Below are 15,658 nucleotides of genomic sequence, written 5' to 3' on the forward strand. Positions count from 1 at the left end.
AATCACCTTCGTCACTCCATCGCTATATGAACACGAGTTTCTCTGCTTCGATGAGCGATGTGGGACGAAAGCGAGGAAGATGATTAGATATTGGGCCTGTCTGATAAATTATTAAGCCCATATAATAACTTTGTTAGGCCTGGTTATATATTAGAAGATCTAAATCTTTCTTCGGTTTTACTAGGCCTATAAATCTTTATTTGTCTTGTTCTTCTTCGATTGAAAATGATTACCCAAACCAGAATACTTCTTCTTCAATACAACCCGGTTCAGTTTGATTTATACCAATTTTATTTTGGAGCCATCAAAACTTTTAGTGTACAGAAACGAAAAAAAACTTTCTGATTAACATGAATACTAGGTAGTAACCCGCGCCTTGCGCGGAATGAGATGGTTAGATCAGTAATTTTTCGAAAATATTAGAAAGTATATAAATATAGTTTGGAATTTGGGTTTTGTGTGTTTTTTTTGTGTTTAATCTCGGTGGTGCTGATTTTACGGTATAGACGTCACTGAGATAGAAACATATATAAATCCTTTACTTGAGTGACATGTAAAAATTTACTGGAACATAAGAGTAAACACAAAACATGTTACCTGGCAACTGCGAAAGCATGTAATCATTTATTTTATCCACTTCATCATTTGTGGGAGTGAGAATGGCTCGATGTCTATACAAATCCTTAACTGTTGAGGTTTGAAAAGCTTGTCCATAAACCTCTTTTTCCATAGTCTCAATAGTTTATACATATCACCGGTGTGATTTATCTTACTCTGATTCATTTGCAAGAACTTGCATATAAAGATATAATTATTATTATACAATTTGATTTTCATATGCATGATTTTTGTATAATAACATACCTTCCTCGTAGGTCATTGACTTCAAACATGTAAGGATTCCACAGAACTTGGCTGTATTCTTTGAACCATGTAAGAAGAACTGATTTTGTGTATAATATCTAATTCGAGTAAGATAAATATTATTAATATCTAATCAAATTATATGTACGTAAATATTTGTGTAATCACACTCTTTGCATAGGTTTTATGTATAAATATTATTAATATATAATCAAATTATTATGTATGTAAATTTTTGTGTAATCAAACTTGTTCTATATTTCTTTCTTTGCATCTTACTTTCGAACTCATTTTGTTTATCTCTCTATGGCTCTCTCTCTCTCTCTCTCTCTCTCTCTCTCTCTCTCTCTCTCTCTCTCTCTCTCTCTCTCTCTCTCTCTCTTTCAGATTTTATCAGTATTGATGAGTATTTAAAAAATAAGATTAAGATTTTAACATATTTTTATTTTAAACATACGAATCGTATTAATGCCCCCACACGGGCATTAATACGATTCTTATGTTTTATGTATGAATATTATTAATGTCTAATCAAATGTTTGATGTATTATTAAAACTAAATTTGTTCTTCATATGTTTTATGTGTTATTAATATAAATATGTATTATTCAAATACGATTCATATGTTTTATGTATTACTAAAACTAAATTTGTTCTCCATTCGGTCTTTGTGGTTCAAAACTATAAGCATTTTAGACATTACTTAATTCAATATACTTTGAGGTTTAAATTATTATCTCTCTCTCTCTCTCTCTCTCTCTCTCTCTCTCTCTCTCTCTCTCTCTCTCTCTCTCTCTCTCTCTCTCTCTCTCTCTCTCTCTCTCTCTCGGTATCCCCCTCATCGTAAACCCTTTTTTTTTAGAAATATAAAAATGTAAACATTCTTTTAATTCATCGATTATCTTTTAACTACCACAATTTTGTTTTATATGGGAATGTTTCCTAGTTTAATATTTTATCATGAATTTTTCTTGGGTGAATTACCAACTAATCATAGTTTGTCAATTAATGTACAGTTTTATAAAATTTAAATAAATAAAATAATAATAATTTGTGTTAAGTTTTTAAAATAAATGAAAATATTAGTAGCTGCCAAAAGATAAATTTTTTTAACAATTTTAAAACCGTCACAAAAGAGTAAATCATAAACATTAAACACTATACCCTAAACCCATGGACAAAACTTAAACCCTTGGGTAAAAATTCAAACACTAAACTCTAAATTCTTGGATATACCCTAAACCCTTGGATAAATCATAAACACTAAACTGTAAAATCTTGGATATACCCTAAACACTAAATATCTCTCTCTCTCTCTCTCTCTCTCTCTCTCTCTCTCTCTCTCTCTCTCTCTCTCTATCTCTCTCTCTCTCTCTCTCTCTCTCTCTCTCTCTCTCTTGGTATCCTCTTCATCGTAAACCTTTTTTTCTTTGAAAAATATAAAAATGTAAACATTCTTTTAATTCATAGATTATCTTTCACTACCACAATTTTTATTTATATGGAAATGTTTCCTAGTTTAATATTTTATCATGAATTTTTCTTGGGTGAATTACCAACTAATCATAGTTTGTCAATTAATATACAATTTTTTTAAATATAATAAATAAAATAATAATAATTTGTGTTAAGTTTTAAAATAAAAGAAAAATATTATTAGCTGCAAATTTTTTTAACAATTTTAAAACCGTCACAAAAAATTAAATCATAAACACTAAACACTATACTCTAAACCCATGGACAAAGCTTAAACCCATGGGTAAAAATCCAAACACTAAACCCTAAATTCTTGGATATACGCTAAACACTAAATCTCTCTCTCTCTCTCTCTCTCTCTCTCTCTCTCTCTCTCTCTCTCTCATCGTAAACCTTTTTTTTTTGAGAAAAATAAAAATGTAAACATTCTTTTAATTCATCGATTATCTTTTAACTACCACAATTTTGTTTTATATGGGAATGTTTCATAGTTTAATATTTTATCATGAATTTTTTTGGGTGAATTACCAACTAATCATAGTTTGCCAATTAATGTACAATTTTTTAAAATATAATAAATAAAATAATAGTAATTTGTGTTAAGTTTTTAAAATAAATGAAAAATATTAGTAGCTACCAAAAGATGAATTTTTTTTAACAATTTTAAAACCATCACAAAGAGTAAATCATAAACATTAAACACTATACCCTAAACCCTTGGACAAAACTTAAACCCTTGGGTAAAAATCCAAACCCTAAACCCTAAATTCTTGGATATACTCTAAACCCTTGGGTAAATCATAAACACTAAATTGTAAACTCTTGGGTATACCCTAAACACACTCTCTCTCTCTCTCTCTCTCTTCTCTCTCTCTCTCTCTCTCTCTCTCTCTCTCTCTCTCTCTCTCTCTCTCTCTCTCTCTCTACATGGATGGGAAGGTCACGTTTTCTTCTCTTTTTTTTTGCAGGGTCTGGTCTGGTGGTGTAAGCCATGTTTTTATTGTTGAAGAAAGAAGAAAGGCTTGTTGCCTTGTTTGTGCGTTATCTCTTAGTTTAAAGAAAATAGCTCACACCTGAAATTCTGAACTATTTATTTATTTCATGTTTCTTCTATATATATTTTTTATTTTTATAAAAATCCTTTCGAGAAAAATAAATATATTCACAAACTCTCTCTATAAGGAAAAATATATACAACTTACTGACAAGAATGGAATGAAACCCATTAGTATTATTCATATATGTCTTTCTATATGTAGATTTCAAAATTATATTTACTTTTTGTTTAAGATAATTGATGATGCATTATGTAGTTAGAGTTAGAGCTGTGCAAATCAAACCAATTATGTAAGCAACCGATAGTAACATTTTTTAAGAAATGAGTGTCTAGTTTAATGTGAACGTATATTCATCCGAGAATCTCTGATAACCCGTGCCTTGCACGGGATGAGATTATTTTTAAGATATTAAGACGTTAGGTATATTTATTTTGGATATCAGTTTAGTTTTGGGTTTTTTTGGGTTTTAAGATCCTATGATATAGATACATTCTAAATTTATATTTATTTTTGTTTATTCGGTTAAAATGGTTGAGATTTTTGGGGTTTTAGTGATAAACTAAAGACTATTTGTATTTGTTTGATTTCATGTTCTTTGAATTTTAGACAATTCTAATATAAACCAATCGTTTCATATTATAAATTATGAAAAAATCATAATAAAATCAAATTTATATAACTGTTGAAGAAAACTAAGATGCCTATAAAACAATTCATTTCATTACAATTTGGTTAATGGTGAAATGAAGATTTTAAAATAATAATATTCTATATTACGCCTGATTTAGAATCTTCACCTCACATTTTGTTATATAAGTACTAACTTTAATGTGCATATTTGTGTGTATGTAAATTTTTTTAAAAGTGTTTCATCGCTATATACATATAGTGTTAACTAATATTGAAAGACATGTTTGTTCATATAACAAATGAAAGTTTTAATTTTTAAATTAAAATTAATTAAATATTAAATATACTTAGTCATTACAAAATATTTTTTTTAATAATGACAATTAAATTATATACATAAATCGTTGTATAAAAATATATACATAAACAATAACATTAATATATCTACACATTGAACCTGCTGAGTTTAATTCTTACAATGTATTAAACATAAGGCCAATGAATTTTAACAATCAAGCATTATGTTTTAACATTTATTTTTCAATTTGGTCTGCGTAAAACATCTTCACAACCTACGAAATAAAAAAAAACTCGAAACTTAGACATGTTTAAATAAAGAAAACGAAATTTATAAAATGTATTCAGGTGAAGAGTAAAGATGCCTACATTGGAGTCGATAAAAACCATTTCAATAGTTAGACCACTACCAGCAGAATATTGCTTCCACAAATAAAGGATCTTAACCATAATCTTCCACATTGACTTGAATAGTTTCAAATCAGACACATAAGTTACCGCAACCATTATAGAAGAATGAGATAAACTTGTTAAGGTTTCGGGTATAGTGAATAAATAAAATTATGTGGAGCAGTGAGTCTTATATAGGTTTACTAAACCTAATTCAATAAATGTGGTATCTTGGTATAATATCGTATTAAATGAAAAATATTTTTACCTTGCCAATCACTCTTAGATATATAAATTTCCATAACAAAAAATGTGAAATATATGACATTTAGTATCATCAATTTACCTTGCTAATCACTCATAAAATATAAATATTGTCCAAACGTTAATGCTAGCCGGTCTAATTCGGGATGGGTAGAATTCATTGATATCGGTTTAAAAATCTTAACCATATTATTAAAATTCATGTGTAATAAAATTGTAGTATTTCATTCGCTTTAAAATTTACGTGTACTACATGAGAATGACTCGTAAAGCATACTTGACAATGGGAGACTGTAGTAAGAACTCTTATAGTTTGTATAGAATGTGTTATCGCTTGTGTCAAACTGTTATTGTTTGTGAAAACAAATGCTACAATGTCTCGAGACCCGTACTTCGCTAAATGCAGAGACTGTCGGGTCAAGAACAGAGTCTGCGGGTTCAACACAACCCACCCGAATCAAGACTTCATCTGTTACTCCTCTCAAAGAGAGACAACAACAACAACGACGTCCCGGTGATATGCCTCATCTTCGCTTTAACATGTATCCTCTTCGCTATCTCCGTAGCGGTAGCCATCTTCCGATCAAGAAGAGCGAGCTTATATTAGTTATTTTTTTATGAAATTTTCTTCTTTTCGTAGATATTTGAAACTTGTTAAGCAAGAAAATAAATATTGTTATCTCTACTTAAAAAATTTGTTAATTTTAATTAATAAAAAGGTCCTCAAATAAATCCCACACAAAACGCAAAAATACCAAAAATACCAAGGTCGAAGATTAATAAAAGGGTTAGATATATACAAAGTTCATAACGTAAACAATTGTTCTCGATCTTCTTCTTCTTCTTCATCTGTATACCATGGAGTTCTTTATATCGTTCTGATATACCATCTGAAGATTATGTTATTCAAACATAGACGGTCGTCACGATAATGTCCATGTTATTAAATAAAAAATGTGTTTGAAGATTATGTTATTCTAACAGACCAAACTCATCAATTAACAAAACCGTTCTTGCATGAATTAAAAAGGCAAAGGAACGTGCATGAATTGATAACAAAAACAGATTGTATGAAGTCATTATCTCTTCATTTTATATAGTTGATCATTAACAAAACCTAAGAGAGACCTCGACCAACCAACCTCGCAACTCATCAACTGACCGCAAAACTATATATTTACGTGAAAAAACAGAGAAGATACTGAGAAGAAACTGAGACGATGCGGAGAAGAAACAGAGGCAATTGCGCGAGGTTTATACATATAACTCATCAATACGATTGTCATGATCTTGCTCATGTCTCTGCGTCATCCCATTGCGAGAGGTTTATATATATATGAGCAAAATCATTCCACGTCCCAAGCTCAAGACTTTTAAACCCTCTACATCACATCCCTTTGGATTTTTCTTTACAGAACTAAAGCTTCATGATTTGAACCCGAAGGAGTGCAAGAAGTTGTGCGTAAGTCTCAATAGCATCCTTAACTTCTCCTTTGGCTACACAAACCTTTGCATTCAGACGTAACAGCTTCCCTTGTTCCCACTTCCCTGTCTCGTTAAGCGCTGCATCCACGATAAAACCCGAGCCAGAAGCAACCATACTTGAAGACCAGACTCTGTTGCAACCTTCAATGCTTGCATAGCGTATGCTAACGTTGAATCAAGCTTCCTCTCCTCTCCATTCTCTAATGCAAGATGGTATGGCAATGCATAAGGGAACTCAGAAGAACACGTCTCGCTTTGGGTTATGTTCGCTATGAACAATGGTTGTTCCTTTACATCCTCGCGCCTCCTTGTCTTTACACCGTCTCTTCCTCCTCGCTTAGTTACCTTGACAACTAAAATTAAAGCAAGATACGTACGTTTACGTACGCAGAGAAAACGTTCAAGTAGTGTTTCAGAGAGACAAAGAGACATTAAATAGAAACAGAGAAATCTCACCGAAAATGCTTCTAAGTGTTTCTGGTTCGTGGTGGTGAGTTTAGTACAATCTATATCCTTTTGTTGAGATGGGGATTGAAACTATATGTTGTTATTGTGGTTGTTTCTTGTCGTTTGACGTCAAAGCTATGGAAAAAAAATTCGTTATGTTCCTTTGTTATTTAAGCAAAAAAGGAAAGAAAGTTAAGCATTAAATGTTGTGTTTTTTTTCAAATCGCTCACAGAGTGACACGTGGATCCGAGCCTTCTCATGCATTCTCACAAAAATCGTTTAAGGAAAGCCTTAAAAATGCTTCTCCTTTAATATATAGGGGATAATAAATAAAATAATAGTAATTTGTGTTAAGTTTTTAAAATAAATGAAAAATATTAGTAGCTACCAAAAGATGAATTTTTTTTAACAATTTAAAAACCGTCACAAAAGAGTAAATCATAAACATTAAACACTATACCCTAAACCCTTGGACAAAACTTAAACCCTTGGGTAAAAATCCAAACCCTAAACCCTAAATTCTTGGATATACTCTAAACCCTTGGGTAAATCATAAACACTAAATTGTAAACTCTTGGGTATACCCTAAACACACTCTCTCTCTCTCTCTCTCTCTCTCTCTCTCTCTCTCTCTCTCTCTCTCTCTCTACATGGATGGGAAGGTCACGTTTTCTTCTCTCTTTTTTTGCAGGGTCTGGTCTGGTGGTGTAAGCCATGTTTTTTTTGTTGAAGAAAGAAGAAAGGCTTGTTGCCTTGTTTGTGCGTTATCTCTTAGTTTAAAGAAAAGAGCTCACACCTGAAATTCTGAACTATTTATTTATTTCATGTTTCTTCTATATATATTTTTTATTTTTATAAAAATCCTTTCGAGAAAAATAAATATATTCACAAACTCTCTCTATAAGGAAAAATATATACAACTTACTGCCAAGAATGGAATGAAACCCATTAGTATTATTCATATATGTCTTTCTATATGTAGATTTCAAAATTATATTTACTTTTTGTTTAAGATAATTGATGATGCATTATGTAGTTAGAGTTAGAGCTGTGCAAATCAAACCAATTATGTAAGCAACCGATAGTAACATTTTTTAAGAAATGAGTGTCTAGTTTAATGTGAACGTATATTCATCCGAGAATCTCTGATAACCCGTGCCTTGCACGGGATGAGATTATTTTTAAGATATTAAGACGTTAGGTATATTTATTTTGGATATCAGTTTAGTTTTGGGTTCTTTTTGGGTTTTAAGATCCTATGATATAGATACATTCTAAATTTATATTTATTTTTGTTTATTCGGTTAAAATGGTTGAGATTTTTGGGGTTTTAGTGATAAACTAAAGACTATTTGTATTTGTTTGATTTCATGTTCTTTGAATTTTAGACAATTCTAATATAAACCAATCGTTTCATATTATAAATTATGAAAAAATCATAATAAAATCAAATTTATATAACTGTTGAAGAAAACTAAGATGCCTATAAAACAATTCATTTCATTACAATTTGGTTAATGGTGAAATGAAGATTTTAAAATAATAATATTCTATATTACGCCTGATTTAGAATCTTCACCTCACATTTTGTTATATAAGTACTAACTTTAATGTGCATATTTGTGTGTATGTAAATTTTTTTAAAAGTGTTTCATCGCTATATACATATAGTGTTAACTAATATTGAAAGAAATGTTTGTTCATATAACAAATGAAAGTTTTAATTTTTAAATTAAAATTAATTAAATATTAAATATACTTAGTCATTACAAAATATTTTTTTTAATAATGACAATTAAATTATATACATAAATCGTTGTATAAAAATATATACATAAACAATAACATTAATATATCTACACATTGAACCTGCTGAGTTTAATTCTTACAATGTATTAAACATAAGGCCAATGAATTTTAACAATCAAGCATTATGTTTTAACATTTATTTTTCAATTTGGTCTGCGTAAAACATCTTCACAACCTACGAAATAAAAAAAAAAACTCGAAACTTAGACATGTTTAAATAAAGAAAACGAAATTTATAAAATGTATTCAGGTGAAGAGTAAAGATGCCTACATTGGAGTCGATAAAAACCATTTCAATAGTTAGACCACTACCAGCAGAATATTGCTTCCACAAATAAAGGATCTTAACCATAATCTTCCACATTGACTTGAATAGTTTCAAATCAGACACATAAGTTACCGCAACCATTATAGAAGAATGAGATAAACTTGTTAAGGTTTCGGGTATAGTGAATAAATAAAATTATGTGGAGCAGTGAGTCTTATGTAGGTTTACTAAACCTAATTCAATAAATGTGGTATCTTGGTATAATATCGTATTAAATGAAAAATATTTTTACCTTGCCAATCACTCTTAGATATATAAATTTCCATAACAAAAAATGTGAAATATATAACATTTAGTATCATCAATTTACCTTGCTAATCACTCATAAAATATAAATATTGTCCAAACGTTAATGCTAGCCGGTCTAATTCGGGATGGGTAGAATTCATTGATATCAGTTTAAAAATCTTAACCATATTATTAAAATTCATGTGTAATAAAATTGTAGTATTTCATTCGCTTTAAAATTTACGTGTACTACATGAGAATGACTCGTAAAGCATACTTGACAATGGGAGACTGTAATAAGAACTCTTATAGTTTGTATAGAATGTGTTATCGCTTGTGTCAAACTGTTATTGTTTGTGAAAACAAATGCTACAATGTCTCGAGACCCGTACTTCGCTAAATGCAGAGACTGTCGGGTCAAGAACAGAGTCTGCGGGTTCAACACAACCCACCGAATCAAGACTTCATCTGTTACTCCTCTCAAAGAGAGACAACAACAACAACGACGTCCCGGTGATATGCCTCATCTTCGCTTTAACATGTATCCTCTTCGCTATCTCCGTAGCGGTAGTCATCTTCCGATCAAGAAGAGCGAGCTTATATTAGTTATTTTTTTATGAAATTTTCTTCTTTTCGTAGATATTTGAAACTTGTTAAGCAAGAAAATAAATATTGTTATCTCTACTTAAAAATTTGTTAATTTTAATTAATAAAAAGGTCCTCAAATAAATCCCACACAAAACGCTAAAAATACCAAAAATACCAAGGTCGAAGATTAATAAAAGGGTTAGATATATACAAAGTTCATAACGTAAACAATTGTTCTCGATCTTCTTCTTCTTCTTCATCTGTATACCATGGAGTTCTTTATATCGTTCTGATATACCATCTGAAGATTATGTTATTCAAACATAGACGGTCGTCACGATAATGTCCATGTTATTAAATAAAAAATGTGTTTGAAGATTATGTTATTCTAACAGACCAAACTCATCAATTAACAAAACCGTTCTTGCATGAATTAAAAAGGCAAAGGAGCGTGCATGAATTGATAACAAAAACAGATTGTATGAAGTCATTATCTCTTCATTTTATATAGTTGATCATTAACAAAACCTAAGAGAGACCTCGACCAACCAACCTCGCAACTCATCAACTGACCGCAAAACTATATATTTACGTGAAAAAACAGAGAAGATACTGAGAAGAAACTGAGACGATGCGGAGAAGAAACAGAGGCAATTGCGCGAGGTTTATACATATAACTCATCAACACGATTGTCATGATCTTGCTCATGTCTCTGCGTCATCCCATTGCGAGAGGTTTATATATATATGAGCAAAATCATTCCACGTCCCAAGCTCAAGACTTTTAAACCCTCTACATCACATCCCTTTGGATTTTTCTTTACAGAACTAAAGCTTCATGATTTGAACCCGAAGGAGTGCAAGAAGTTGTGCGTAAGTCTCAATAGCATCCTTAACTTCTCCTTTGGCTACACGAACCTTTGCATTCAGACGTAACAGCTTCCCTTGTTCCCACTTTCCTGTCTCGTTAAGCGCTGCATCCACGATAAAACCCGAGCCAGAAGCAACCATACTTGAAGACCAGACTCTGCTGCAACCATCAATGCTTGCATAGCGTATGCTAACGTTGAATCAAGCTTCCTCTCCTCTCCATTCTCTAATGCAAGATGGTATGGCAATGCATAAGGGAACTCAGAAGAACACGTCTCGCTTTGGGTTATGTTCGCTATGTACAATGGTTGTTCCTTTACATCCTCGCGCCTCCTTGTCTTTACACCGTCTCTTCCTCCTCGCTTAGTTACCTTGACAACTAAAACTAAAGCAAGATACGTACGTTTACGTACGCAGAGAAAACGTTCAAGTAGTGTTTCAGAGAGACAAAGAGACATGAAATAGAAACAGAGAAATCTCACCGAAAATGCTTCTAAGTGTTTCTGGTTCGTGGTGGTGAGTTTAGTACAATCTATATCCTTTTGTTGAGATGGGGATTGAAACTATATGTTGTTATTGTGGTTGTTTCTTGTCATTTGACGTCAAAGCTATGAAAAAAAATTCGTTATGTTCCTTTGTTATTTAAGCAAAAAAGGAAAGAAAGTTAAGCATTAAATGTTGTGTTTTTTTTCAAATCGCTCACAGAGTGACACGTGGATCCGAGCCTTCTCATGCATTCTCACAAAAATCGTTTAAGGAAAGCTTTAAAAATGCTTCTCCTTTAATATATAGGGGATTGTGGAAATGCAAACTTGTATCATGCAGTCGTCTTTTACAAAACTCCATTGAGATTTTTCAAAAAGTTGCTTGTTATTATGATTATTAAACTCTTTGCCTCCACTTGTTTAAACGTAAGCAAAATTTTATAGATTTTTTATGGCTTCTTTCCGACCTTGGAACTGATTCTATTAATATATAAACACATGCTTTACGTGAATGGTGTAGAACTTATGAATTATGATAACTGTTATAAAAAGGCATCTTATAATGCCTCTCTTTCTGATTCTTTATGGGATTTAATTCATTGGAGCTATTAATGAAATGATTTTCTTATTCCATGCATCAAATTCTTATGCAACATATGTTGAAGGTTCCGTTTTATTTCACCATCCAGTTATATATTATGCATTTCATCAAAAAAAAAGTTGATATATTATGCAATATATATTCCAAAAACTTCAAATATTTATGCATGGCCAAAATTCATAACAAACTATTATTTGAGACGTCATCATCACTTGGGTTTTGTGAAAACAAGTTTTAAAGATACTTGATCGTTGATAAAGAAACATTCCTTATTTATGAAAACAGGTTTTAAAGATACTTGATCGTTGATAGAGACATTCCGTATGACAGTCAAGTTTAGTATACACAATATCGGTACCCAAAGTACTGACCCGGAAACAATTCAAAAATCAGGGTATCGAGCTCTTGGATCCTGTCTAAATATTCGAAAAGTTTTTTTTTAAAATCTGAAAAATCAAAACTAAATTCGATCTGCTCCTAGAAACGAATGAATATTCGAACAATCCAAATATATAAATATGTATGTAGTATTATCTACAATTATATTTTGCTAATATTAATACCTAAAATTAAAATTATAAATCTAACATAATAGTTTTTTTAGGTATTTATATATACAAATTGATGTTTTGAATAAATAATACCCATAACATTGTATCTATGGTTACTTTTGGACAAAAAATAACCAATCTGAACCATATATATTGGGTATTTTTGTGTGTTTTAGTTATTTTAAATAATTTTGGGTAGTTGAGATATAAAATAACCAAACTGAATCGAATAGTTTGGTTACTTCAGTAAAATTCGAACCTATCCGAATCTGAGAGAATCCGACTCAAACTCGACTCGGACTTTTATAACATCTGAATGAGACCATTTTTCAAAACACTAAAAACATATACTCAAATGGATCGTATCATATCCGAAGGAAGTATCCAAATGCCCATGCCTAGTTAAGTCACCTTAAGTATCAATGATAAATCATAAATGAAAGTAGAGGTGTCGATTCATAAGCCATGATGTTGATATGAAAACTTGCGCCCTCAGATAATTGTGTAAACTGCTAATAGGTCACTTGGACATCAAACATATACGATATGATATAAAAATCCACATGAGTTTCGAACAATTTGAAACTAGTTTCGAATAATTTTAGACTGTTTTGATTTTGTATGATATATACTAGATATATAGCTAAATTTAGTTAAACTTAATTGTAATTAGCTAAAAGCGAGAAAACAACTATACAACTTTAACATTTTAAATTTTGTTAGATGCTTTGTAGTTTTTTATTTTATTAAATACATTCATAAATCACGGCAAAATCACAAATTATAAATTTGATATATTAGTTATTTCAGTACGGATGTAGGAAAACATGTTAAGCGGGTCAATTTCAAAATTTACATATATTATAGGGGTCATTTTCTTAAAACTAACAAGATTTAGCCAGTTTTTGAAGAATTATATATGTATTTTTTTTTTTATAAAAAACCACATGAGTTAATTGACCCGCCTGCTAGCACTGTGGCTCCGCCACTGAGTTATTTTAGGTATTTATTTATATATATACATGTCGATATTTTGAATAGAGAATACTCAAGATGCTTTGTAGTTAAAGGTATCTTTTGTGCTCAAATGTGTATTCGGCTGTTCTCAACGGTATTAATCACACGATTCTGCTCTATATCTTTTGGTGACTTGGAACCACGACCGTATTGCTTAACATGCAGCATCCCACTAAGAAAAAGGTGTTTAAAAGGATCGATGCCGTATAAAAAGGAAAAAAAAAGTATTCAAAGGAACAAAAGATGTTTCACGCCAAAAAAAAAAAAGATGTTTCACGCCTAGCTTTTCCTTTTTTCCAAATTAAAATCTTGTTGATAATGGACTTTAGTTATCATCTGTTATACGTCAACCAAGTTATCAGCTAACCACTTCTCCATATAATATTATGTTTGGCGACTAACAAGTAACAAGTATATATATTATATACATACAATAATTCACTATAATTCAGCCCCTAGCTAGCAGTATATATTTTATCAATTTAGTTATTAACTAAGCCGCCACCATACTTTCACACATGAAATGCATCGAAGGAAGTCAGATACATGGATCAGTTTCAAGCATGCCTCTCGAGCCTCATATGTGTTCGTATGAATAAGCGAAAAGTTGCCCAAAAAAAAAGAAAAAATAAGAATTAGCGAAAACAGACATCCTTACGAAATTAAGATGTGTACTAACTACAAATTAAGCCCCTTTTTATCAAGTGTTTCACTAATTAAACACTTTCTTTCATAATATTTTTTTCTGAATTATATAGAAAGAGTCGCCTCCACCGGGTCCTCGCGTTTGTAGTCTATGTTATCGGTCTGTGAATCATATCTTGTCTTTATCGATATTAAAATGTTAATTTCTCAATGACTAACACGAGTCGAATTACAGATACCGTAGTAAGGAATTTCTTTTCAAATATCACTAATCCAAGATCCGTTGGTTCTTTCATAATATTATTTAGGAATGTAAAAAAACACAACAAACAAAATATCTCCATGCATAACTTAAGAGACTTAACTAGTTTCTAAGGTTCTGCATCACCTGAATTCTACTTCAGGTTAAGATAAGGACATTCCACATTATCCGAATATTCCATTGATACATAGGTGATGTATAGCGATTAGCGAAGAAATATATAACTTTTTCTAATAATTGGAGCATACGGTACCAGCCTATAATTCATAATGTGACATCAGATCAGATGTATGTACGACTTCTTTTGTTTTATTTATGTACGTATTTATGTATGTATGACTTTGCCACTTTACCAAAGAATTGTATAATGAGAATAATAGTATGACATGATCTGCTTAGCGTCATATAAATGCTCTAGTGTAGTTTATATATGCCATTTTCGTTCAACATTGAGTAATATGTTTAAATTAAAACAATTTATCGTGTTGACAAAAAATAAACAATTTATCGTAGACAAAAGGTTTACACTTACGTCATTACATGACACGAATGTATGAAAAAATATATATGTTTGTGAAGTCTTCTTATTTAATATCAGGGATCTCCTACGACATAGCGTGGTAAATAAAAGAAATCTTAAATTTAAATTTTCAATTTATACGATAACTAGGAGGCTTACTTCGTATTGCGCTGTTATAAAGATTTTTATTTTTATCGATATTAAATAAATTAATTTTAGCTTAAAAATAAAAAATATGAGAACTATTACTTTTAGTTTAATTTTTATTTAGATTTAGTTGAATTTGAATAAAATGTTAATTTGTATTTTCTAAAAAATAACAATTATATTACATTTACTGGCTATATAAAATTTGGGAATCTGAATATAGTAAGTGTTTTTATATAAGATACATTAAGCTGATAGAATTTAATCTATTAATTATCTATTCAATCAATAATCAATCATTCAACTTAGATACTTTATCACAATTAAACATGAATAAATTGATATATATCTAAATTTTTTGAGTTGATTAATAATGATATATGCATTATTATCGTATTTTTACAAAACTTACCAAAAATATAAATTCACATTAATGAAATTATATGTCACATTAAACTTGAAGTCATTTCATATTTATAGAAATTATGTTGTTTTTTTTTAGAACAAATGTGATGATAACATATAAGTAAATCATTTATCAAATAACATTTGTAATTTTTTAATATTTTTTAACTACAAAAATATTTTTATATTTGTAGATATAATATTGATCTACCTTTAGTGTTAATAGTGGTATATGAGTTATTGGTCATTTTTTAGAAAACTTACCATAAACATAAATTTACATAGACGAA

This window comes from Raphanus sativus, chromosome 8 (genome assembly GCF_000801105.2).
Source record: "Raphanus sativus cultivar WK10039 chromosome 8, ASM80110v3, whole genome shotgun sequence".
NCBI lineage: Eukaryota > Viridiplantae > Streptophyta > Magnoliopsida > Brassicales > Brassicaceae > Raphanus > Raphanus sativus.